Source organism: Vulpes lagopus, chromosome 5, assembly GCF_018345385.1.
Source record: "Vulpes lagopus strain Blue_001 chromosome 5, ASM1834538v1, whole genome shotgun sequence".
Taxonomy (NCBI): Eukaryota; Metazoa; Chordata; class Mammalia; order Carnivora; family Canidae; genus Vulpes; species Vulpes lagopus.
This window is the reverse complement of record NC_054828.1, coordinates 100,599,875-100,626,746: the sequence shown is the minus strand read 5'-3', so window position 1 is coordinate 100,626,746 and position 26,872 is coordinate 100,599,875. Positions and strand designations below refer to the sequence as shown.

Genomic DNA, 26,872 nt, shown 5'->3' with positions numbered 1-26,872 from the left:
GAGAGAACATGAGTAGAGAGGAGGGCAAAAGGAAAGGGGAAAGCAGACTCCCTACTGAGCGAGGATCCCAACACAGGGCTCCATCCCAGGATCCTGAGATCATGACCTGAGCCAAAGGCAGACACTTTACTGACTGAGCCACCCAGGGTCCCCAAGTTTTCAGCTCTTATTTTTTCAAATATATGTTTTGCCCCTTTTTTTCTTCTTCTTCTGGGATTTCTATAATACAAATGTTACTATGTTTGAGCAAGTCACTAAGTTCCCTAACTATCCTCATTTTGTATAATTCTATTCTCTCTCTTTTATTCAGCTTGATTACTTTCAATTACTCTGTCTTCTAGGTCACTAATTCATTCCTCTGCTTCTTCCATCCTGCTGTTCTTTCCATCAAGCATGTTTCTTGTTTCATTTAGTAAGACTTTTTTCTTCTATGTTATTCCTTATCTCTATGTTAAGGGTCTCACTCATGTCCTCCACTTTTTTCTCAAGTCCAGTGAGTATCCTTATGATCATTGCTTTAAATTATCTATCAAGTAGGTTACTTATTATCTGTTTTTCTTAAATCTCTGGCTGTGGCCTTGTATTTTCATTTGGTATAAATTGCTGTTTCATTTTGCCTGCCTCTCTGTGTTTCTCTGTGTTAAGAGAGTCAGCTGTGTCTTCTCTTCTCGAAAGTAGTAACTCTATGAAGAAGAGGTCCTGGAGTACCCTGAAGTGCAGTATAACCTATTCACCAGAACCTGGAATATCAGAAAGAATATCCTATGTGTGTTGTTTACACCTTATTGTTGTGTCTGAGTCACTTTTCCTTTTGGTGTAGTCATCTTCACTGACTCTCTGCCTATTGTAGGATGTTCTTGCTCTCTGTGGTGTTAGTGGGACTCAGGCAGACCAGCTCTGAAGGGACAGGAACTTGGGAGCAGGGCAGTGGTGTTAGCAAAATTTGCACTGGGCCAGTATTCCTATGCCAGGTCCACCAAACCACTGCAACAGCTGGGGGCTGCACACTGGGGTGGCCAAGGGCATGAGGCTAGGTGTGGCATGCAATGATCACTGGTCACAGCTGGGCCCAGAGTGAGATGGTGACTGGGGGCATGAGGCTGAATATAATGTCGCAACTGGGCACCATGCAGCCATTAGGTGCGATGCACAGTGGCAGCCATGCATGACAGCAGCTGAGAGCCCACAACTGGGCAGGGCACATCCATGGCCTTAACAAAATTTGCCCTGAGCCCAGGACCCAAGCTAGCAGGCCTGGCACACTGTTAGCAGATTAGGTAGCAAGTGTTTGTAGCCCCACCTCCCACACGTTGCTCTGTGTTTTTGCTGGGGTGCAGGAGAGGAAAATGGTGCCTGCCAGCTCCCTCATTTTCAGAGAAGTCCCCCAACATGCTCCAAAATCAATGTGACTAGATCTGTTTCCTGTTTGCCACCCCACCCCCAATGTTGTGTAAACTGCTGTTTTTATGTTGCCTTTCTGTTCAGGCTCCTATCTCTTTAAGGGCACTGACCAGACTATCACTCATCCTCCCAGCTCTCCCAGTGCTGAGTCAGCTGACTTTTAAGGCTCCAGGCTCCAAGTCCTACTAGTTTTACGAACTCATAGAATTCAGCTCCTCTGGGTTTTAGAGCCAAATATTATGGGAATTATTCTTCCTCATGTGAGCTCCCAAGTGCAAGTGCCAGTTTCTCTGCCTTCTCCCCACACTCTGCTCTGTCCCTCCTGTGAGCAGCCTCCCTACATCTTCCTGATTTTCCAACTTTCAGATGCAGCTTCTCTATATTTAATTGTGGAGTTTGTTCTGTCAGTCTTTGGATCAGATCACTCTCTTCAGTTTATTGACTTGGATGTGGATGGTATCTAGTTGTAAATATGAGATGGGGTGAGCTCAGGGTGTTCCTACTGCACCATCTTCCCAAACTCCCTTCTAATAGAGGCATTTTTTAAACATTTGCAAAAGTATAACAAAAAATACTGTGAATAACTTTTGTTTATTACACAATTAAAATAACATTGTTTTTAGCCATAAATTTTGGCTGACATTGAATTTTATGTTTATGCATCTAAGCTCCCAATCTTTATGTTTTTATAATCTATTTCTATATGTAATTCTGCTATAAAACCATATTTTCTCCTGGTTTAGGAATTTATTTTTTTAATGTTTGTAGTCTTAATTTAGTCTTTCAGATAACAAATTTATATATTCATTTCATTTTCTTTTGAATATATTCTGCCTAATTTTGTCCAAAATCCCAAGAACACCTTGGAGAAAAAGTAGACCATTTACAAAATGAGAACACAAACAAATATTTGTCTTGAGGTCATAAAATAATCTAAGCATAAACCATAAAGATGCTGCTAATCAATTTTTAAATATTTCATTTACCCACATAATTTATTTAAGGAACTTCGTGGTATCATTACACATGATATAGATGAGAATTTTCAGGATAAGAATTTATGAAGTTTGTTAAGAATGATATTAAAGCTTTCTTCTGATAAGACTAGCCACCTCAGTATTATGCTGAGTGAAATAAGTCAATCGGAGAAGGACAAACAGTGTATGTTCTCATTCATTTGGGGAATATGAATAATAGTGAAAGGGAATATAAAGGAAGGGAGAAGAAATGTTGGGAAATATCAGGAAGGGAGACAGAACATAAAGACTCCTAACTCGGGGAAACGAACTAATGGTGGTGGAAGGGGAGGAGGGCGGGTGTTGGAGGGGAATGGGTGACGGGCACTGAGGTGGACACTTGATGGGATGAGCACTGGGTGTTTTTCTGTATGTTGGTAAATTGAACACCAATAAAAATTAATTAAAAAAAAAAAAAAAGAAAGAAACTCTGCTTGGGACTGGGTTCATGCTGACAGCTGTGACCCAAGGACCTATGACATGTCATTAACTCAGGAGTGTCCCAGAGGTCAGAAAAAGCAATGCATCTTCAATACACATTAAACTGCAATTAACCCACCCAAAAAAAAAAAAAAAAGACTAGCCACCTCAAAACTTTGATAGGTTTCTGTGGGTAAAATACTTTGAAATTCCTTGTGTTCTGAAAGCAGGGCACTGAGCAATAGACTAATTGTTAAACAGCTCATTTGTCATATAGTTGAATATAATAAGGACAAACCTAGAAAATCACACACATCATGTGCCACCTTTGAAATTTTGTTATTCAGGGATGCCTTGATTGGCTCAATGGTTGAGCATCTGCCTTCAGCTCAGGGCATGATCCCAGAGTTCTGGGACTGGGTCCCCCATCTGGATCCCCACAAGGAACCTGATTCTCCCTCTACCTATGTCCCTGCCTCTTTCTCTGTGGTTCTCATGAATAAATAAATAAAATCTTTTTTAAAAAAGAAAAGAAGAAAAAAAAAGAAGAGAAGAGAAATTTTGTTATTCACTCTTTATTTTGGCCATCTCCTAAAGAAAAAACTATTAAAGGAAACCACATGATATGCCAATTAGTTAAGTATTATTAGGAGCATATTCCCCAGTAGGCATGCAATCCCTGGAATCCTGGGCTACAGTAAACAGCAGTGGTAGGTCTGGTGGTATGATGAAGTCTAAGAGGTGCTAGCTGTGTGCAAGCCAAGCACTTATCACATTTCATAATCCCCAGCCCACTAAAACTACAAGATGAAGGTGGTGAGAGAACTGTGCTAAATATTACAATTATAATATCTGCCCCACTTCAGAAATGTATCTCCTCTGGGACCTCATCTAATGATCTAAATGTCTTCTTGTGAGACTCAGAAATCTTGTGATAGGCTACATGCTCCAGTTAGCACTCTAAAAGTTCCCCAGTGGCTTTTGAAATCTCCAAAATCTTGGCACAAAGATGATAGCTTAGATTCAAATATTTCTCCCCAACATTCAGCCAACTCCAAGACTGTGAATTCCAAAACACTCAGCTTGATCCATATAAATCTAATTCAATCAGAAAAGGAGACCATGCATTGCTCTGGAATAAAGAAGAATGGACAATTACATAAAGCATCACAATGCATCACAAAGGTACAGTCTCCCAAAAGGGAAAAGAGAAGGAAAGTTGTCCCTTCAAAGCTCTGTCTAGTATAATCATATTTCATTTCCCACACAATAGACTCCAACATTTTAGTCCATTAGCATAGCAAGAAAGGTTCCATTCTTCAACCAGCCACTCACCAGTCCATCTGTACTGCCACACTCAAAAGGCCTTTCATTCACACATACACATACCACTCCTATGTACTCCTACATCTACTCCAGTAACTCATTCTCTTCTTTCTGCCCGGTTATACATATCAACAACTTTCAAAGCCATAGAAGATCACCAAGAAACCAAAATGCTCCAGCTAATGGTAACAAACTTGATAGAGAACATGATTATTCTGTTAGAAGTCAGACTTAAAAGAAGCCTGATCTTGGTCCACCTTCTACTTTAGACAAGGCACTTAACGTTTGTTTCCTTTTTTATAAAATGTTTATTCAAATACAGATGTGTGGTAGAGACAGCTAGTTCTCTATATCCTTCATTGTTGCCCTACTTCACTCAGGGCAGTAAGGCACCAGCTTAATGACAGTGTTCCCAGATTCCTTAGCATTCAATATGATAAAGGGATTTAGCACTGAACCCTGAAAGATAAGAGGATTGCTATATGTATGGAATTCTATGGAAGTTTCTTAAAGGGCTCTGATTGAGCTGGTAATTGCTCATCTCTTGTCCTTCTCCTTTCTTGTTTTGCTTAGGACACAAACATGATTACTGACATAGCTGCAGCCATCTTAAACCATGAAGTGAGAGTGGAGTCATATTCCAAGACAGCGGAGCCAAAACATAGAAGTTCTTGGCTCCCCAATGATAGAAGAATGACCATCCCAGCCATTGGAGATTATACCTCCAGACATCTTTTACTAGAGAAAGAAACAAACTTCTATTTTGTTTAAGCTTCTGTTGCTTTGCATTTTCTGTTATATGTAACTGAACTTAATCTTGTCTGAAACAAGGTTATGTTTTTTTCTGACTTGAAATTATATTAAGCCCCTAAGTGCTGCCTTTTTGACATAATTGTTGTCTAGAAGACTTATATTCACTATAGAAATATAAAATTATTCGATAAAAGATTGAGTAGTACTCCTACAAAATCATAACAGACTCAAGCACTGACTTTAGACATATGATTGGTATCTCTTTATAAACATTTCTAAGAGGTATTACAAAAGATATTCAGCTAGCTCTACATATAACACTGCTTAAATGAGGCCCAAAGCAGACCTCTGATAAAATATGAGGTTAATTCATTTCTTAATATATTGTCAGCATCTTATTATTTTAGTACATTTTCTATCCATTTTAATGGTTCCTTTTTAAATTTTGATCTCTCTATTCTTTATTTACATTTTCTTTTTAGATGCCATTTCTGCTAAAATTCTAAAATGATATATGAGTCACACAGACCTAACACTCTTAACTCAACTATGCCAAAAAGCAGGAACACACTGCTTACATACCAATTAGTTTTCCTGAGTTAAGGCCCTAAGCCCTGCTCAGTAACATTCTTCTCTCTGGAAGATGCACATTGAGATGTCCCTCTGTAAAATAAATGTGGTCAAAGACTGGGACCTGGACAGAAAGCAGGAGACTACAGAAAGGAAATGTTTTGTTGAGAAATGCTTAGACAATTAGAATTGAATATTATTAATGTTTAACGGAAGCACGTTTTATATTCTAAAATGAGGTCTCCAGGATAAGTACAGTAAAAATCATCAACCTCTACTTCTGATCTCTCACATATGCAATTCCTTGACATTTTGTCCTTGACATCCAGAAATGGAAAATGAGCTTGATTTAACTTGAGGAACTTGAGTTTTTGAAGCTTAAAAACTATAAAATCTACATCATCCTGTATAGTTGGAACATAAGACATGCTTATCACCATATCAAATTTTATTTTAGTGTTAGTAGTCAGTATGAACCACTTCCTCCAAATTAGAAACATTTCACTGATTTTATAAAAGCATGTGGACTCAGATTTGGCATCTAAACATATTCATATTTCCCACCCCAGTACTCAGCTCTAGCATCTTCAAGATGCCAATGCTATACACAGAACAAAACCCTTCAGATACCTCTATACTCTCCCCACTTTCCCAGGATTCAACCAGTGAAACAGACAGTAGGAGATATATAATAAGACAGTTATTGCAAGAAATTGGCTCACACAATTGTGGGAGCTGTCTGGGCACGTGTGAAACCCACAGGGCAGGCCATCAGGAAAGGCAGACTGGAACTCTCAGAAAAGACTGAAGTTGCTGTCCACAGGCAAATTTTTTCCTATTAGGGAAGATTCAGCTCTGTTCCTAAGGCCTTTCAGCTGATTGAGTCAGAGTCACACAAATTATCTTGAATAATCTCCCTCACTTAAAGCCAAGTGATTATAGACTTTAATCATATCTACTAAATACCTTCACAGCAATACCTAGATTAGTGTTTGAATAACTGGTAAAGACCATCAAACCCTCTTCCACAAACTCTTAGGCAGTAAGGCAGAGGGGTTGCCCTCTGCCTTGGATTTTGATCCCTATTAACAAATACAATACAGACAGAGTACAGCTATTTGAAGTCCTAATCTTCACCTTCTCACAGAGAATTTTGTAAAAGGCTTTCAAGAAGCTGTCATTGTACATCACTCTTCACTTTTTTATCTTCTCATAGGCCTCAGTCTCCATGACTAAGATGATTGTGTATTAAGTACCCAGTTTAATACCATCCCAACTGAGACCTATGACACAGGAAAGAAAACTCTCCAGGTCCTATGGAATTATTTCCTCAACTGTTATCTCAAGGAGGAAACAGGCAAGGAAAGCAAAGATGTGACCTGGTTTCAATCCAGCAAACTGGTTTGACTTTCCTCCAAGCAAAGACCACCCAGAGTCCTGCAGATTCTCTTACCTCCTCCTTTCCCCTCTTCTTTTGTCATTTATCACATAAAAAATATACCCATTTTTATCTTGTACCAGCTGTACAAGTCAACTTTTCTCCATAGTATCCCAGCATTTTTAGCCAAAATTGTTGCATTCTGATACAAAAGACAGGACCCTAAACAATGATGATATTACTCTAAATAAAAATTTGCCATGACAAAGGTTCAGTGGGTGAGTTAGAATTTTAGGTTTGAGGAAGAGAGGAGAGGCTTCTAGAAAATATTTTAAAGGGGGGTTAAAGTTGGGAAGGTTATTTTCAGAGACACAGGCTTGGGTTTCATTTGTTTCCTTTATTAATTATATGAACTTTGAAAAGTTTCAACCTTATCATCTTTCAGCTTTCTCGCCTATAAATAAGGAGAAGAGATGAAATTCTCTTACAGGTCTATATTCTTTGGCCCTATGGACATAAAGCAGCATAACATGGAGAAAAGCTGACCAGGAAAAGTATAGAAGAGTAACTTGAGGTATAAAGTAGAATGAAATGGTCAGTTTGGAAGGAAGGAAGGAGGAAAAGAATAAGGAATGAGAGAATAAAAAGATGGGGCACAAAGGTAAAGTATAAGAACATGCAGGTACATACAAGGAGAGAAAGGTGGGAACTGTGGCAAACTGGAGAGTTCAAGGCCCCTCTATACAAAGTAGCTCCTATTAATCTCTATTCCAACTGCTTTGTGTAGGAAATACAGATCTAGTGGTGCTGGGTTTTAGAATTTTTCAAAAAAAGCCATAAATTTGGATGCTTATCTGACAACTGCTGATTTTTAAATGTGGACATAATTATTCAAATTTTAAAGAACAATATGCAAAACAGACACAATATATCTACAGATAGATTTATATATATATATTATTATATATATTTATAATATATATATTAATAATATATATATATAAATCTGCATCTTTCAGAGCCAAGACTAGAATGAAGCAAGAGAGGCACTCACCTCATGCACATTTAAGGAGACACCAAAACTTCAATAATCAAGATACATAATATTTTAATGCAATAATTTTAAATAAAAATTATTGCAAAAAATACAATAACAAAATATCAAAAAATATGAATTTTAAAAAAGGTTTATTGAGGTGTAATTTACATACAATAAAACTTATCTTAAACTTAAAGGAGACTATTTATTTTAAATTTTTTAAACATTAATTCCAATATAGTCAACATATTAGTTATATTGATTCCAAGTGTACAATATAGTGATTCCACAATTCTACATTAGTCAGTGCTCATCTCAATAAGTGTACTCCTTCATCTATTTCACCCATCCCCCACCCAACCCCTCTGGTAATCACCAGTTTGTTCTCTATAGTTAAGAGACTGTTTTTTGGTTTGTCTCTTTTTTCTTTGTACATTTGTTTTTTAAATTCCATATACGAGTGAAATCATATGGCATTTTTCTTTCTCTGACTTACTTCGCTGAGGATAATACCCTCTAGGTACATCCATGTTCTTGCAAATGGCAAAATTTCATTCTTTTTCATAGCTGAGTAATATTCCATTGTGTATATCTACCACCTCTTCTTTATCCCATTCCTCTGTGGATGGATACTTGGGCTGCTTCCAGAATTGACTATCGAAAATAATACCACAATAAACATAGGGGTGCCTATATCTTTTCGAATTGGTACTTTTGTATTCTTTGGGTAAATACCCAATAGTGGAATCCCTGGATCACATGGTAACTCTATTTTTAATATTTTAAGGAATGTCCATACTGTTTTCCACAGTGACTGTGACCAAAAATATCAAAAACTTTAATAAAGGCAGGCTCTGATCCTGTACTTGCACAACTCACATCCCTGGCCTCACCCCAATTCTGGCTCCTTATATCCTTTACAGCTTCTGGGCTAAAGGCTTATAACAGGGGGCATGCTAGTGCCATAAATGCAAATAGAAAACAGGAAGAAAAGCAGGATTGGGAGTGGAGATACTGAATTCAACAGCAGTCATTCATTCTGAGGTGCTGTGTGGGCATCTAGATAAAGGAGACTCTAAGCATTTGTGAAAGTGATATCAGTAAGTGGAAACAAAAATTAATACTTACTTGGTGTCTGTTATATTCTGGACAGACATATAATACCTGTTATATGCTTGGTGTCTGTTATAGGCTGGACAGACATATTATACCTCATCTAGCAACACTTATCAACATGACTCTTTAATTATGAGGTTTAATCTCCATTTAAGATATTTTTTTTAAAGATTTTATTTATTTATTCATAGACACAGAGAGAAGGAGGCAGAGACACAGGCAGAGGGAGAAGCAGGCTCCATGCAGGGAGCCCGATGTGGGACTCGATCCTGGGTCCCCAGGATCACACCACAGGCTGCAGGTGGCACCAAACCACTGAGCCACCGGGGCTGCCCTCCATTTAAGATATTTTTTAATGGATATTAAGGTCATTGCCTCAAGATCATACAAGTAGCAATTAATACAACTGAGCTTGTCTGAATTCCAGGTCTGTCTGACTCCCACATCCATTCTTGCCAATAAACTGTGCTGCCACGAGCAAGTCACATACATTTGCATGTCATCAAGAAACCCTGAGATTGGATGAGATTCCCAGAGAGCCTAAATGACCCATCAAGCCTTTGTTGTTATCCTGGGGATCCTCTCAGTGATGGAGGCCCTTCCTTCTTGTTACTCTCAGGACAGGATCTCTTTGGACTAGAGTCTTCCCATCCACTAAGAAATTTCCTCTGCAGCTTTCTGGTCTTCAAGTATTACAGCCACTGAATTCTAAGCTCTTCTCACACATAAAGATCCCTGGCTCCCTTCCATATTTACTCATACCACTGCAGCGTTGTTAAAACAAAACCTGTTTCCACACTCTTTGGAACTTTGTGACTTGACCACCAGATTCTCATACGACTTGCATGTGAGTCCCTATGCCTTAACAACATTTAGCTCCAGATCATAATTCTTCCCAAATGTCCTGTTCATCAGGGCAAAATTAGCCATGTCTCAAAATATAACACCCCCAATTTCTTGGTCAGCCTTATTTCCCTAGCATTTCTTACATAGGAGATTGACTACAGAAATGAATTATTTGTTTCTCAAATAAATTTTGTATCTTTCTCCTCCACCCATTTTTTACAGTTATGTCTTTCTCTTAGACTATCATCCTCCCTCCACTAGTATGGATCCTATCCATACTTCTAAAAGTAGCTTATATTTTACCCCCTCATAGAATATTCTTTCACTAGCCCAGTCTAAATCAATCACTCTCTCTATCAACTATGACAGTGTTGATTCATTGGACACTCATATGCCATTTTTAATCAACAACACATCTATCTTATCTACCTAACTAGAAGAGGAGCCAATGTCTTTTGCTTTGTTAATATTCCCAAAACTTCACACACAATGGAGGGGCTCTGATAAATATCCACTGAATGATGTGTTTCCAAAGCAGGGAAACCTGAAGTTTCAGACTTGTATACTCCTGACTCTCCTTAATTTCTCTCATTGGCTTTCTATTTCTAAAATAAAGATAGCATTATATGAAATTCCAGGAGTTTTATGAAGAATATGATGAGGATATTTTTTAAATATCTACTGATAAATTTTCCTTTTTGGTTTCTCTCCTAGCAATCTTTAACCATTTTTGGCCCCCAGTTAGTAGAGGGCAAATCCACCTAAGAAAGTATAAGATTTGGCTGAAAGCAGTCCCAATTAGATAAGAGGAGAAATAATACAGCCCTTTTAACCAAAGGAAAAGGAACCAAATAGAAAGGGGAAAGATGTTATTTATAGGTGTCCTCCTATCTCTTGCTTTTTTCCCCAAGTACCCTCATCACCAGGGCCAAATATAAGGAAAAGCAGTAGGAAGAGCCCAAAAATGCTAGAGAAACCAGAAGCAGGTCTGTGCCATCATTCTCATTTGGGACTCTAGAAAGAGACCACTTTGAAGAAGGCTGTGCATTAACATGAAGCAAATATACAGTCAGGATGCTGTGTTTTGGCCTATGTCAGGTATGTAGAGGATGCAGAACACCCAACAGGTCCCACAGAAGATGTGAAGAGTAGCTGAGAGTTCTAGCTGGTAAGCTCACTAATAAGATTATTGCAGGAAGAAGACAAGGGATTCTGTAGTAGAATGTTTATAGAAGACACCATCTAAGAAAATGAGCAAATTGGAATCTCAGCCAGAATCAAGGAAACTACTGCTAGCAAGACCTGAAGACAACAGAGGCCACATCTGCATCTTGACCATGTCAAAGAAAAAAACAAGAATCACACTAGACATGGACCATCAATCATGAACAGATGAAAGGGAGTAATCACACAAATTTTGCTGCCTAGAGACCATTAAAAGAAACCCCTCAAATGGAAGAACAACAAATGTGCATGGGGATCTCATTCAATACCATGTGGGAAAGAGTTCTCCATTTCCCAAGATAATGGCAGAAAAGACCTGAGTTATTTGTCAATCTCCTCAAAAAAAATTAGTTTTGACAGAGGAATAATGGAATTACTTTAATTGACAAATTAAGTTTTCCTTTCCCTTTGTATGATGAAGGGCTTGCGGACAAAGAGAACAGTTATAATATAAAGAAAGAGAGATGGTTTTCTTCACACATTTGAGTTATGGTGTGCCGATCTTGACATATATCTCCCCTCGCAATAAATTTACAATGAATATTTTGTATTAACTTAAGAAAGCAACTTATTCTACAAAACTAAGGACACCACACCACTAGATGTGCTTTAATCACTTATTTTCCTGACTGCTTTAAAGTAGGTTAAGAAAAAAAATCTTCCCCAAGTAAGAAAAGAAATCATTATGACATGAGACTTAACTGAAATTCTGCCCTATTAGATTTTGCTAAGAAGAGAAAAGTGCCAGGCAAGGGGATTTCAGGGATGAGTTATTATATTTGCAAATTGGTATAATGAAAATAACCTAGGCAGTACCATGAATTTAAATGAGCTGTATAATTTTTTTCGTAAGTTTTAATATAATTGTTCATGTCTTCCATGAAATAGTTAAAGTTGCTGATTCTTTTGCATAAATCAATATGCTCTGAACAATAAAGCTAATAGCCCAGTAAAGTCTATAAAATGTAGTTGTGTAGCTGTTTCCAGGGCTTTACTGCAGGGGCTAAAAAGCAGTTTCTATTTCTAGTCGACTGCTGTCTTTATCAAATTACTTCCTTGATTCAGTGACAGATTTTTAAGACATCTTCTAACGGAAAACTTCAATTTCTCATCTTTGTTCTTTAACAATGTACTTTTTAAAGTAATAGGATTGACTACTGTTATATATTTGAAGGTTTTTAATAATATTAAAAACAATCATGTATATGTAAAGCTGGATGTACAAAATATAATTCATTTTGCTATTCATCATAGAAACATGCATGGTCTTACTAATTTCACTAATATTATGTTATTATATTTCATAGCCATCTAAAGTATTAAGCTCTAATATAAGCAAACAGAAGTATTTTAATCCAATGATAAATAATCTGTTTTTAAGCTCTGTGTTCTTAGTTATGTAGCCTTTTCAAAAAGAGATCCAAAGAAACAAATATAAGAATGCATGATCAAAGAAAAGGCTTCTACTGAGAATGGGGGTTAGCAGTCTCACAATTTTATTTTTTTTAATTAATTTTTATTGGTGTTCAATTTACCAACATACAGAAAAACACCCAGTGCTCATCCCGTCAAGTGTCCGCCTCAGTGCCTGTCACCCATTACCCTCCAGCACCCGCCCTCCTCCCCTTCCACCACCCCTAGTTCGTTTCCCAGAGTTAGGAGTCTTTATGTTCTGTCTCCCTTCCTGATATTTCCCAACATTTCTTCTCCCTTCCTTTATATTCCCTTTCACTATTATTTATATTCCCCAAATGAATGAGAACATGTGGTTTATGTATACAATGGAATATTACTCAGCAATTAGAAACGACAAATACCCACCATTTGCTTCAACGTGGATGGAACTGGAGGGTATTATGCTGAGTGAAGTAAGTCAGTCTCACAATTTTAGATTATTATGTTAAATATATCTTATTAGATATAAGATGGTAATGCTAATGGATGTTCACCCCTCAGCTTTCTCTGTGCAGCAAAATTACAAAAGATGTTTTTAATGACTATAGCACACTAGCTATGTTTATCTGACATCTACTTGAAATTAAAAAGGCTTAAAATATTATGCAGAAAGATTTAACTATTATAATCCAAAACAACACTTTAATCAAAAAAAAATTTTATATCTAATTAAATTCTTGCTTATTTTTATTGCAACTCTTTAAAAAGTCAGAACAAATTGCTTGTTATGAATTGATACCCCAATAATTTAACATCCTAAATTTAAACCAGATTTGTTTTCTGTTCTGTATATAAGGAAAATGAATTAGATGACTTTCATGATTCCTAACATTATCTACTGTTTTACCTAAATTTTCATGCTAGAATTCAGTCATAAGGCATACCATTTATCTCAAAAATTTCTTAAAATACAGAGCAGTTGTGGCAGACACACAGATTGTATGAGCTCAGAGTAACCTGAGATTTGAACTGTCCCTCTGGCACTTTCTCATTCTAAATATGGAGTGGCTTGATAATCCCCTTGGTTTCTAAATTGATTGAGGATGGTCTGAGAGAGGCTTGACATAATTCCTATCCTCAGGTATAGCCTCAGAGCAGTGTCTTAGGGAGAAAGCATCAGTCCTAATTCAGGCCCTAGTACATTCTGATCCATCTCCAAATCTGTCTAGGAATCCCAAGACACTTACAGGGAAGTCTCCAAAGCCCAATTCCAGCAGGGTATAACTATTTTTAACAATTTAAAAAGGGGTATAAGTGTGTGTATACACATACACACAGACATACAATTTATAAGTTGTCCACTCTGCGTCTCCAACTTTTTATCTATATAACGAAAAGGAACACACTAATGATCTCCAAAGCCTTTGCCTATTCAAAAATTCTGTCATTCCTCAAATGAGATCTCTTTCTCCCCACCTCCCTTCAAAATGGTGATGGATGAGACATAAAATTTTTCAGTAAGAAGAGAGTACTGAAAGTTTGTGTAAGAAATTAAACATCTAAAAGGAGTTTTATAAAGAAAATAAAGTTTATATTAGGTGTAGAGTTTAAAGGATTTAATAACATTAGTTATTAAATGGAAAAAATCAATGTGAAACCAAACCTTAAGGACAATCTTTTTTTTTGCATTTCTATCAATAGACCTCAAAATGTTTGCTCATCAACATTCGTGTACACCTCCTTGCAGCCAAAAGACAAGGAAACTTGAAAGGTAACCAATTCCAAGTAAACTCTCATGAAGATGTAATACCTTGTTGTAGTTAAAAAGAAGGAACATTTTCAAAATGTACACAATATTGGGGAATTAAAGAAACATCTTATAGGAACTCTCATTGGCTAACTTGCAACCTTTCAAGTATCCAAGAGGAAAAAAATAGTCAATTGATACAAACTGAATGATTAAATATCCATTATTTTATTTTTTTAAAGAAAATTAACATAAAACCAGACAAGAAAAGTGATCCTAGCAGAACAGAATCACTTAGTATTAATTATAATACTGAGTAATATGTGAATACATATGAGAATTCTCTTTATTAACTATATAACATATGAGATGTACTGTCCTCATCCTGTATAAACAGGGTAGATAGAAAGAACTGGTAAGTCAATTCTGTCCTATTAAGAGCAGAAACTACTCTGAGAGCAAGCAAGATTTACCACAAGGGGCATTTCCAATAACCAGGAAGAAAGGTGATCCAAAGTTACTTGACATTGTTGGTCACGTCTGGCATAGCAACTGTGTTCCAAGATGATGGATTAGCCAAATATCCTAAAAAAGAGATGTTTTTATGCAGGCTTCATCCTTTGTCTCCTGAGAGATGAAGTCTTGATGGCCTTACAATTAAGGCGTTAATATTTATTAAGTATAATTTTCCAGTAATACTTGCAAAGGAGGTCAAAATATAACAATTTCAGGACAATGAATATAATATTGTCTAAATTGAACTTAAAGGTCATATCATTTGGAGAAAAACACCAAGTTTCAAACAACTAAAACCTACAAAAAAGGCATATGTTTAGTTTTTAAAGCCCCACTTGATATAGCTGCTTTATTCTTATTAAAAAGAGGCCCAGCCCAAAGCATGTCATCTCAGACGGGAAAATTGCAATTGGACTCTACTAGCTAATAATTCAATATCCCAATTAAAAAGCAGTTGCTTGGTAATTCAAAAAAATTTATAACCTGGGCAGCCCCAGTGGCCCAGTGGTTTAGCACCACCTTCAGCCCGGGGTGTGATCCTGGAGACCCAGGATCGGGTCGGGCTCCCTGCATGGAGCCTGCATCTCCCTCTGCCTGTGTTCTGCCTCTCTCTCTCTCTCTCTCTCTCTCTCTCTCTCAATCTCTCTCTCTGTGTCTGTCATAAATAAATAAATAAAATATATATTTTTTAAATCTGTAAACTTGGAAAGTTCAAGGTAGGATTCCTAACTCTAGGAAAGAAGATATGACAATAATATGTTCTAAGCTAATAAAGCAATAATCTGAACTTCATAGAATCAATATCTCTGTAATTCATTTAATAAGTCTTATAAGAATATTGGCAATGTTTGTGTCTTTTTCCTGATCTTTAAGGTATTCAAATTATTTTTTAAAATATGACATACAAGCTGTTAATTTTAGTTCTTTAGGAGAATTTGATTAAAGAGTTTTGTAATCCATATTTTTGTCTCTTTAAAATTTTAACTTCCAAAGGTATAAATTTTAACATTTATATAATGTCTAAAAGTTTACAGTTATGTTGTCCAATATGATACCCACTAGCTATCTGTGCTATTTAAATGTATACAAATTAAAATGAAATACAATTAAAAATTCAGTTCGATCACACTTGCCACATTTAAAATGTTCAGTAACTATGGGGATCCCTGGGTGGCGCAGCGGTTTAGCGCCTGCCTTTGGCCCGGGGCGCGATCCTGGAGACCCGGGATCGAATCCCACGTCGGGCTCCCGGTGCATGGAGCCTGCTTCTCCCTCTGCCTATGTCTCTGCTTCTCTCTCTCTCACTGTGTGCCTATCATAAATAAATAAAATTTAAAAAAAATAAATAAATAAAAAATAAAATGTTCAGTAACTAGAGGGAGGATGACTTGTATATCTGACAGCACAGACATGGAAGTTGTATTAGCTTACTTTTAGATGTGTTAGGACATGGAATAACCAACTATACTTATAAGAGGCTCAAAAATACAGTGGTTCACTTAGCCCAGTCAAGAAAGGAGTTCCTTTCTTTCTTATCTAACAGTCTAGAATTGGTGGGTGGTCCCAGCACAGGATTGGTAGGTAGAAAGGCAACGTTAGTCCATGTGGTTTCCAAGAAGCCAGGTCTTTCTTTCCTGTGTTGTTGGTCCTTAGGGTGCTACCTTATTCTGCAGGACTGGAACTGTCTCTACAATGTCTTATCTACATGTTCCAGAGTACCAGAAGAGGAAAAAGAGAAAATGAAGGACAAGAAATTGCATTTACAGAGAATATGACAGAATGTTGCACACATTACTTCCATTCACACTTTGTGGCTAAAAGATGATTGAGCCCACGTCTGGTTGTTATGGAGGCTGGGGAAGGTGGTCAGGTTGTGTGTCTGTATACTCATCTGCAACTTGGGCCAGAGCAGTGTTATTTCTTAAAAATACAGGAAAATGATTGCTAAAGAACCACTCTTCCACAAAGGAATACATTTAATGGATTTATGGCAGGGCAGGGCAGAGAGTGGAAATTAAGCAACATTTAAACAGTAGATGTTTTCCTCACACAACCATCTGTGAAAAGTAAAACTCTAATCAATATCCATTCTACTAGTTATATAAATTCTACTACTAATACATTTTGTTCTGGGTGAAATAATGTAAACCAGTAATAGAAAATTTACAGTTTCATTTAAAAACTCACTAAAAGAAAGTGTTACTGCCCTGGCTATTAAAAAATAAATATTAACTTTCACTTTTAACTCAACTTCTTAATAAGGAAAAAATTCTTTAAGAATAGTGCTATCCATAAAATCTGTAAAATAATGTACTCAAGTCAACACTGCATAATTATTAGGTCACTGTACATTCCAGCCAAAAACAATAGTTAAACCACATATATAAATAAATCTAACAATACTACAGGCATGTCTTATAGATTAAACTTAAGTTTCAAAGTAAATGTCTAAATATTTGATTTTGTGCATGAGGAACTAAAAAGGACATTATTAAAATACACTAAAATAAAATTCATTCTTCTTTAATAAAAGATTATTTGTTATTGAGCTTTAATCCTTCATTTTTAACCTCCCAATGAAAGTGGTATAATGTGGTTTATATACTTACCTTCCACTTGTGAAAAATTGTTTCTTAAAATCACATATACTTATTAAATATTTAAATTACATATTTTAGACAATAGAAATTACCAAAAGGACAATAAAAATTACAAGACCACAACCATCTTTTAGCAATTGCATCTAAAAATTCAAAAATGTGCTTTATAATTATTGACAGTAATTTCTTCTGATATGTTTTTGTTTAAATAAAAATGTGTGAAGAACTTTACTCATAAGTCTTTTTTAGAAATAATAACAAATTTCAACTGTTGGCCAAAAACCATTTCAAAAATCAAAACTGATTAATTTTGCATTAATAATAAAAGTTTCTCAGACCAATGATTCCCATGTGGTTGCTAAATTATACTGACCAGGAACCCCTAGTATTGGCAAGTCAATGTTCATGTTAGTCAACAGTGTCTGTAAAACAATTGTGTATATTTCACTGCTTGTTAAATTGACCTTAAATAATATGTTAAATGCACTATCTCTAAAGCAAATGAATTCTATTTTAATTTCTTATCATTGGATTTGAGCAAGCAGTTTGAGAAACCAGTTTCAATAGCAATCAAAATATTTCCCTTTCTTATTTCCTCTTATCAACATCTAAAAGGGAAGAGTGCGATAAAAGGGAAGGGTAGCATCCTTTCAAGTTGCTTTCTGCATTGTCTATTATTAGTTTTTGAATATTTTCCCCTCTGACTCACATGGTCCATTTACATGCATATTTCTAATCTGCTAGGATTAACACCAACAATTCCAACCCATTCAAAAAATTACATAAAGCAATGGAGAGTGACATTTTATAATGATTATTTTGTATCTATTCTACAACTTTAAGAAAAAAAAATACTTCACTTCTTATTCCACAATATGAGTCATCAGATACCATGCAAAATCCTTACAGTATAGAATACTTTAAAAAGCTGGATTCAGGGGGGTGGGGAGCAGAAAAAAAGAAAAAAATTTCTATAACTGCACAAAAGAACTGACAAGAAATTGAAAGCAATCCTCAGAGGCCAGAACTGACAAGCAGAATCCAGAGAGAGAACAAAATGCTTATGTTGGTACCTGTCATGGGAACATCTGCTGATCCCGAGAGGCCTACAGCTTCATGCTTACCAGGCTATGTGACTAAAGAACAGGGATAAACCTAGGGACTAAACCAAATAGGAAGTTGGATTAGACTCTCATAAAAAAAAAAATAAATCCCTGAGAGCTGACATCTTAGTGAAAGAATGAACTGAAATTTTAAAAGACTCCATACTGCACAAGGAGAAGATAAAGATACTTGCCTATTTTATTTCTGTTAGCTCTGGGATGAGAAGGAATGATCATCTCTTCTGAAAATTCTTAAACCAGAAGCCTAATCTCAATTGAAATGGAGCAGAAATCATATTATTTGCTTATGAGGCTCCCCAGAAGCCTTGGCCAATAATTTAAAGTAGTCATGAATTAGTAGTATGCTTTGACACCAAGCAGAGGCAAACTCAAACACTCTGAAAGAAAACAACTTAAAATTAAAACTTGAGAGAATTTTCACAGATAAACTCCCAAAGAACATGAACTCACAGTCAAAAAACTTGAAAACACAAGGAATCGACTTACTATGAACAAAAATCAATAGAAATAACAAATAAGATCAAATCCACTTAGATGGCATATATTAGAATTATTGAGTAAAGACTTAAATATATATGTTTACTGTACTTAAAGAGTTAAGAGAACTGACATAGAACATACATCTAAAAGGGATTATAAAATTTTTAAACTTCCAGAAAGCAATATAAAAGATAATTTGTTTTTAAGAAGAAGAAACATAAATGGCCAATAAACACATCAAAAGGTGTTCATTCAGGGAAGTAAAAAGTAAAATCAGAGAAAAACTATATTATACATCAAAATACATTAGAAAATTCTAATAATAGGAGTGGTTATTAGGAGAATAGGAGAATAGGAATAGTGGTTAATAGGAGAATAATAAGGAGGTGGTTAATATAAAAGTCAGGATAGTAGTTATCTTTGGGGGTAGGAAAATTGCAATGAAGGAAAGCAAATGTATGCTTTGGAGTGCTGATAGTATTCTTTTTTCTTTTTTTAAGATTTTATTTATTCATGAGGGACACAGAGGGGCAGAGACATAGGCAGAGGGAGTAGCAGACTCCCTGTGGGGAGCCCGATGCAGACCTCCATCCCAGGACCCCAGGATCATGACCTGAGCCAAAGGCAGACACTCAACTGCTGAGCTACCCAGGCATCCCACAGATAATGTTCTTAACTAGGATGGTGGTTATATGGAAGAATTTCTTATCATTTATTAAGCTATACATATAGTTTTATTTTGCCCATATGTTTATATGGCAAAACAAATTTATGACTAATATAGAAATAAAAATCTAAAACAGAGATTTTGCAGAGATTATTATTATTCACTGATTATTCCATGTGTTCCTTTACATTTTGCAGTCTCCTCTGAAATTCAGTTGTACCAATGTGATTATTTCTGGTTAATGAGCTATTAGTAGAACTCATATGTGTCTCCTCCAGGCTGAAGAACTTAAAAATAGGCCTAACTTCTCCATACTCTCTCTTCCCCTGCTGTGGCAAGACTTGAATCCCCATTTTGAGATAGTAAAGCCACAAAATGTAAGCAAACTTCATTCCTTGATGCCAGTTTGGAATGGAGCTATTCTGCAGAAACACTGAGCCCTCAGAGCAATTTCCATGAATAAGAAATAAAGCTCATATTTAAAGCTATTAAGAGTTTAGGATTTAAATATTTCTGCAGCATAACAGCCTAAGTGACCAATGTAAATGAATTAAGAACAAATAAGATAAAAATAAAACTAAACAGCCTAACTAAACAGACTATAATGGTTAAAGTAATTGGACTCTAGAACAGCATCCTACAGACTTGTCTTAACCAGATATATGTTCTGTAGGAATGCAATATATTACATAGACACATCAAAATACATTTACAGTTTTTTACCATGTATTTAAATTAAAATTTAAGACTATTTAAAATAATATATCAATTAGATTGAATCTATTCTTTAAAAACTCATATCATAAGTTATTAATTAAGAAAAATTGTGGGGCACCTGGGTTGTGATCCCAGGGTCCTGAGATTGAGACCTATATCAGGCTCCCCACAGAGAGCCTGCTTCTCCCTCTGCCTATGTCTCTGCCTCTCTCTCCCTCTGTGTCTTAAATAAATAAATAAATAAATAAATAAATAAATAAATAAAATCCTTAAAAAGAAAGAAAACTTGATACATCAAAGTCTGGCTGTAGGATGCAGCTGGGCAGTTCTCACATTATTATAGAATAAAAAGGCATTAGGTTTGTCAGTGTCTTTCAAAGTGAAGTTTAGCAGTTACTTATAGAGCTAAGTATTCATCTACCCTACAACAATCAGTTACACATGCACATATTTACTTGAGAGAAATGAAAAAGTGTGTCCACAAGGAATATGTGCATATGTCCAACAAAGTCTAGCTTGGACAGCTCTTTACATAATAATCAAAAACTGAAAACAATCCAAATGTCAATCAATAGGAGACTAGATAAATGGTGGTGTATTTACACAATGAAATACTATTCAATTTATTTATTTATTTATTTATTTATTTATTTATTATTTTGAATTTATTTGTTTGTTTGTTTGTTTTTGAATCTATTTATTTATTTATTTATTTATTTATTTGGAAAGAGTGTGTGCAGTGGGGACAGAGGGAGAGGGAGAAGCCCACCGTGAAGCCCACATGGGGCCCTATCTCACAACCCTGAGCTGAAATCAAGAGTTTGATGCTCAGTCAACCGAGCCACCCCAGGAACCCTTCAAATTTTTTAAGTTAGCTACTGATACACATAAAAATATGAATCTTAAGACTTTATATTTAGAAAAAGCAGCCAGATATAGATTACATGTTATATAATTTCATTTATATGAAGTTGAAAAGAATTAAATTTAATCTATAGTGATTGAAATCAAGCAGTGGCAGCCTAGGGGCATAGGAATTAACTGGAAATGATCACAAGGGAATTTTCTGGAGTGACAGAAATATTTACCACCTCAATTATTGTTGTGGGCACATGGTGTATACATTTATCAGAAGTCAACAAATCATACAATGAAGGTCTGTTTATTTCTCCATATTTAAATTTTACCTCAAAAGGACATTAAGTTTTGAATGTTACATATTAAATGTAAAAGAAATGAATAATTTATTCTGGTAAATGAACATCATTCAGTCTCTAATCTCAAATGAAAAAAATTCTTTCTGTTGTATTTGGCTCATTACAAAGGTATTTTTCAGGCAGTCTTTTAAGAGAGAAGGCATCTGGGGAAATTATGTATTGATGCACGATGGCTTATTTGAAAAGGCATACAACAGTTTTGTAGAGTCATTAAAATTTATAGTAAATAATAGATTCAGGAGTGTTTCATTGTTGGCATAAATCATTAAAAATGATCTGCTGTCATCAAAGTTCTCAGCTAGTCATTAAACTGAAATGCACAAACTATTCTCTATACATGTTTACTCAGCAGTGCAAGCTAAAAGGAACACAAAATTAGCGTAAGAGAGAAGAAACTCAGAAGGCACAAAACCTTTAGTTTTATAGTGTAGTTGAAAAAACTGTTTTCCAAGTGGAAAATAACTGGTAAAATATAATGAAGAAAATATAGTAGGTAGAATTCATTATATAAATATTCTCTTCAAGAGTTAACAAGCTGCACAGTTAAGAATAAAATCCAAAGGTAAAATACAAGACACTGAGTAGATTCACATGTGACCCTGTGCTACATGAAGGAAGTTACTCTAAAATTGGAATCCAGTCTATTCCAACACCCTTTCCCACCTCCAACCGTACACATAAACACATAAACACACACACAAACACCTAGCTTATTAGGCCTTTCCAGATCCAGACAGGAAATTTAATGACTGTCTATTGAAAAATGAAAATGGTATAAAAGGCCCCAACATTCTTAGCAAGAGAAATAAAATTAAGCCCCACAGTACACTTTGAAATTGATATTTCACTACAGCCAAAAAGCACTTTGATTATTATTTGTTAGTGATGGCTTGTGTCTGTTGCTAAGCACTAGGTTAATGTTATTTTTTCAAGATTCATTGCTCTATGCCAGTCTGCACATTGACAATGGGAATGGAAAAGAGAATAGCCCCCACAGGAGACAATGAGGGCCAGTGGATAGATGTTAAGGGCCACCAACATCAATGCAAGATGAGGAAAACAATTCTCACACTCAGAGAATGAGCTGCCTTAGATTGCCATGTATTCATGAGTCAAACTTAACCCATATGACAACTTGCAGGATTACTGTAGAGGGAAGAAATAGACTAGTTAAGAGCATGTTTTTTGGAGTGACAAGAAGACTTAATTCTATCATCTACTAGCTGTTTAAATTTGGCCAAGAAATGCAATTTACAACTCCAACTGTCATTGTCTTCATCCTTGTAGGATTATGGTATGGATTAAACGAGATGGTATATGTTGAAGATCTTACCACAATGCATGTCACTTTGTAAGTACCCAGGAGTGTCATGATCAGAGGGAATGAATTCCTTACCTAAAGGAGGAGCAGCAGGTGAGGAGATAAGGCTACACACCTAATACTCAATCCAATTCCAAGAATACACGAGTCTATGAAATAATGTCTTCTAGATGAAGTACATATTTTTAAGAATGATGAGAAAGTGGGTTTTTTACAGCTTATTTTTTTAAGATTTTATTTATTCATGAGAGACAGAGAGAGAGAGGCTGAGACATAGGCAGAAGAAGAAGCAGGCTCCCTGCAGGGAGGCCAATGCAGGACTAGATCTCAGGGCCCCAGGATCATGACCTGAGCCAAAAGTAGATGCTCAACCACTGAGCCACCCAGATGCCCCCTTTTTACAGCTTACTAATAACATTTTATACATCAAAAAATAGAGATAAGGTTATTTTATTTAGAACGAGAATTATGTGACCACAGTAGTTATTTTACTATAAGAACGAATCTTGTCTTCAATTTACTGAAAACAGAAACTTGCCCAAGGTCATGTTCGACAGAGGTTAAATAGCTAAAGGATGCTAAATGTGCAGTTTTCCTATAGTCAAACCTATGCATCCAGTGACAAAGACCAATACAGCCAGAGGGCTAAGGGGTTTTAAAAAAAGAAAAAAAAAAGTACTACAAAGAGGCCAAAGGGAGCAGATTTTCATGAGGAGCCAACTTGGCCTCAAGAACAACTCCGCAGAGCTTGTCTTCAGCTTCAGGCTTGCTCAGCATAACCTCTCCTGGAACATTAAAGCAAATGATTTGCCTGTTGTAGGCTTTGGATTCTCCATGAGAAAACTGAGTGACAAGACCATGCCAGTTGCCTAAGAACGCATTTCCTATAACACAGCTAGTGGTGCTAGATTTATCTTCTTTTCCACTGTAAGATACTTTGCTGGGGGGTGGGGGGAGCAAACATGTTATTATGTCTTAGGAAAACTAGTATTGTCTTGCAATATGGTGGTCTCTAGTTCTGACAGGGAGACAGAATTGGCAAGATCAGATTGCTTTTGTGTTCTTATGTAATTTTCCTCTAGAGCAACCAAAATGTTTATGGGGATCCTCTGCAGATTAATATGAAGACTCTAGGCAAACTCTGTCTTCAAATTAATGTCTGGACTATCCTTTCTACTCCTTTTCCCTTAAAAAATGGCTATGCATGTGTATGGTCTGAATCAAGATCCTTCACTCTTATGTGACAACTCACCCAGAACTACTATCATTTTAAATATTTTATTTTTCATTATGGAATAAAGGTCTTTTTTTTTTTGGTAAAGGAATATGGATCACTTGGGAAAGATGCTAGTGTGTGTGTTGGGGTGGTTGTATCATAAGTGGGAAAAAAAGGATTTATATTCTTCAACTTTCCTTAAAAAAAAAAAAAAAAATCACACTATCTCTAGACTGATCCTGAAAGATGTTGCCTTGGTCACTGACAAGAAGTTATAGGGCCCAAATCAAAAGGAAAAAAATGTTTAGTTCTTTTTCACTATCCCTCTCCTCCCTCAAGGGACCACATTCCTTTTTACTATGAAGAATTAGAAGCTCCTGTTGGCCTCTTCTTCCAGGTAATTTTTAATATTTAGAAGCAAGAGAATCTCACAAAAGTACTTTCTCTTGTCCCTGTTTCTCCCCTAATCATGGAGATGCCATTCCTTATTCTCCTAAGATCCCAGATGCTGGAAACACATTGCCAGTTCTCTGCCCCTTGTTCCAACTCTCTCAGCCTGAGTGTCCCCCAGCATTGTCCAGTCCTACTATCAGATGATAACGAAGTCCTGATCCCCAAGCAAATGGCCCAAAGTTTCACAGACCAAATTTCAGGTGGTTCAATTCTTCAAGGCACCATAAAGCCAGAAACAACAGGAGAGCTGCTAAGAAGAAAAAGGAGGATCCAAAGTTTACTTCATCCTAAAACAAGATCAGCCCCAGCCTTGTCCCCAGTGACTCAGGTAGTTCAGAAGTCTGCTCATGACTTTTCAAAGAAGGCATTTGTTCTAATCATGTCTTCTTCTTTTTGTCAATATTAAGAATTTTATTCTGCCAAAGTTAATAGTATCGCCTTTCCTAGAGACTGGATTAATTTTTGAACCATCTGCACTAATCAAGCCTGTGAAAATTATGCTTAACCCCGTTCCTAAAGCTTTTTACTTAAAATATTAATAAATGATTAACAAGATCAACTCACAGATGGGTATTAACTTGTCAACCCTGTTAAATAATAGATTTATGGTTACTGCATTGAAGTAAAATCATAGAATAAGTCATAAGAATAATAAAAATTAGTAAGAAGAAAAATCCTAAGAATTCATAACTGTTTTCTTAGAAAATAGTACTTTCTTACAAATACTGAACCATTACTAATATGTCAGTCATAGTGCAACTTAAAAAAGAAAATAGTACCTTCAGGTGAATTAAACTGGAAACAGAACTCTCCTTACGTCAAGTGAATATAGACAATTCTCCAAATTACTGTGGTGGTTTTGCAGTGAGAGGCCAGCACGTTGGATAGTTCTTTGGTATCTCCTAAGAAGATGAAAATGAGTGACAATTAGGAAAGAGATTTCCTATTTAAAACATTGAAATATTTAATTTGAAAAAACATAAAGAAAAAAAAATGTAGCCATCTTACCAGTGGGCTGTTTCTATTTAAACAGTACAGGATAATAAGGAATTCAACTTAGCTTAGTTTTTAAATTCTCCAGTCAATATCTAGGCCCACAGAGGTCACACATGTCCTATACTGAAAGACATGCTCACTGCAAATTGACTAAAATGATCTCACTTACACAGTGTCCCACACAGAGACCTACATTAGAAGGAAATATGTTCTGTGACTTCTCACAGAAAGAGAAGGTTGTGATATTTGTTGCCGACATAAAATGCTTTAAACAATCATATTCTCTCTTCAAACACTCTGTTCCTATGCTGTTTCAGTATTTCTCACTATGTTCATGATCAAATCTTAGTACCATCTCATTTCACTTTTTTAAGGAAGGTATAACTTCAAGCTGAATTGTTATGAGGAGCCTGAAATGATAACTAGAAGAGGTAATGGAACTCCCACGAGGACACACAGAAAATACTAGGCTCTCAAATTTAAAAGTAAGAAAGAGAGAGGGAAATTTAAAGAATTAAACATATGGTATCATTCATTTATTTAACAAAGATTTGTTTAGTGTCTAAGTACTATTAAGCCAAATATTTGTTTGTAGATGGTACATTCTGTAGAATGTAGTTTACATTCTAGCTGAGGACAACAAACGATAAGTAACAAAATAAATAATTAAACCACATAGAGTATAATGTAAAAAGGTGCTCTGTGCCTATGGGGGGGAAAAATAGGGTGAGGGAGACTGGGACTGTCAGATTTGGGTGGGGATAAAAATGCAGGTCAGGGCAGAGTCCATTGAGAAGGGAGAGTTTAAAAAAGCCTTCAATGAAGTTTCAGTCTCAGAAGTAAATCACTCACTGAATAGCCAAAAAGATGAAAATTATAAGATAGGTGTCTTGTCATAAGAATTGTAACTATAAATACATACCTACATATATTTTTTCTTACAATAAAACCAAGCTTTTACTCTAAGCATTTTGATCTAAATGTTCTTTTATGGGTTATATTTTCAATTCAATGTTTTCAACCTGACCTTTTATTAACAGATACTTGTTACATCACAGATTGACCTAAAAATAGAAATTTTAGTATCAGTTAACATTTGATTTTTAGAAAATCTTCCATGCAGAAGTAGATGACATAAACATTCAGTCTACCCATTGAACCTTTACTAGATACTGTGAATACAGCAATTTGAAACATACAATGACCTCAAAGATGTTATGGTCTAGGACTTTTAATTGTTGATACTTATTAAAGTGCCATATTTGTTACCACACCAGGCACTGATCCAAGTATTTCACTTAGCCTTCAGAACACGATTATGAGTTTGGTCCTAT

General features: G+C 35.9%; 1 long non-coding RNA gene across 2 annotated transcripts in view; it reads right to left on the bottom strand.

The window, feature by feature from the left end:
- The window catches only part of LOC121491477, a 252,610-nt gene that overhangs the window by 62,117 nt on the left and 163,621 nt on the right, over positions 1-26,872 (bottom strand). For both annotated transcript variants that reach the window (XR_005987992.1, XR_005987991.1), the window contains exon 2: positions 25,322-25,444. This is a non-coding gene — a long non-coding RNA (uncharacterized LOC121491477). The remainder of the gene's footprint in view (positions 1-25,321; positions 25,445-26,872) is intronic.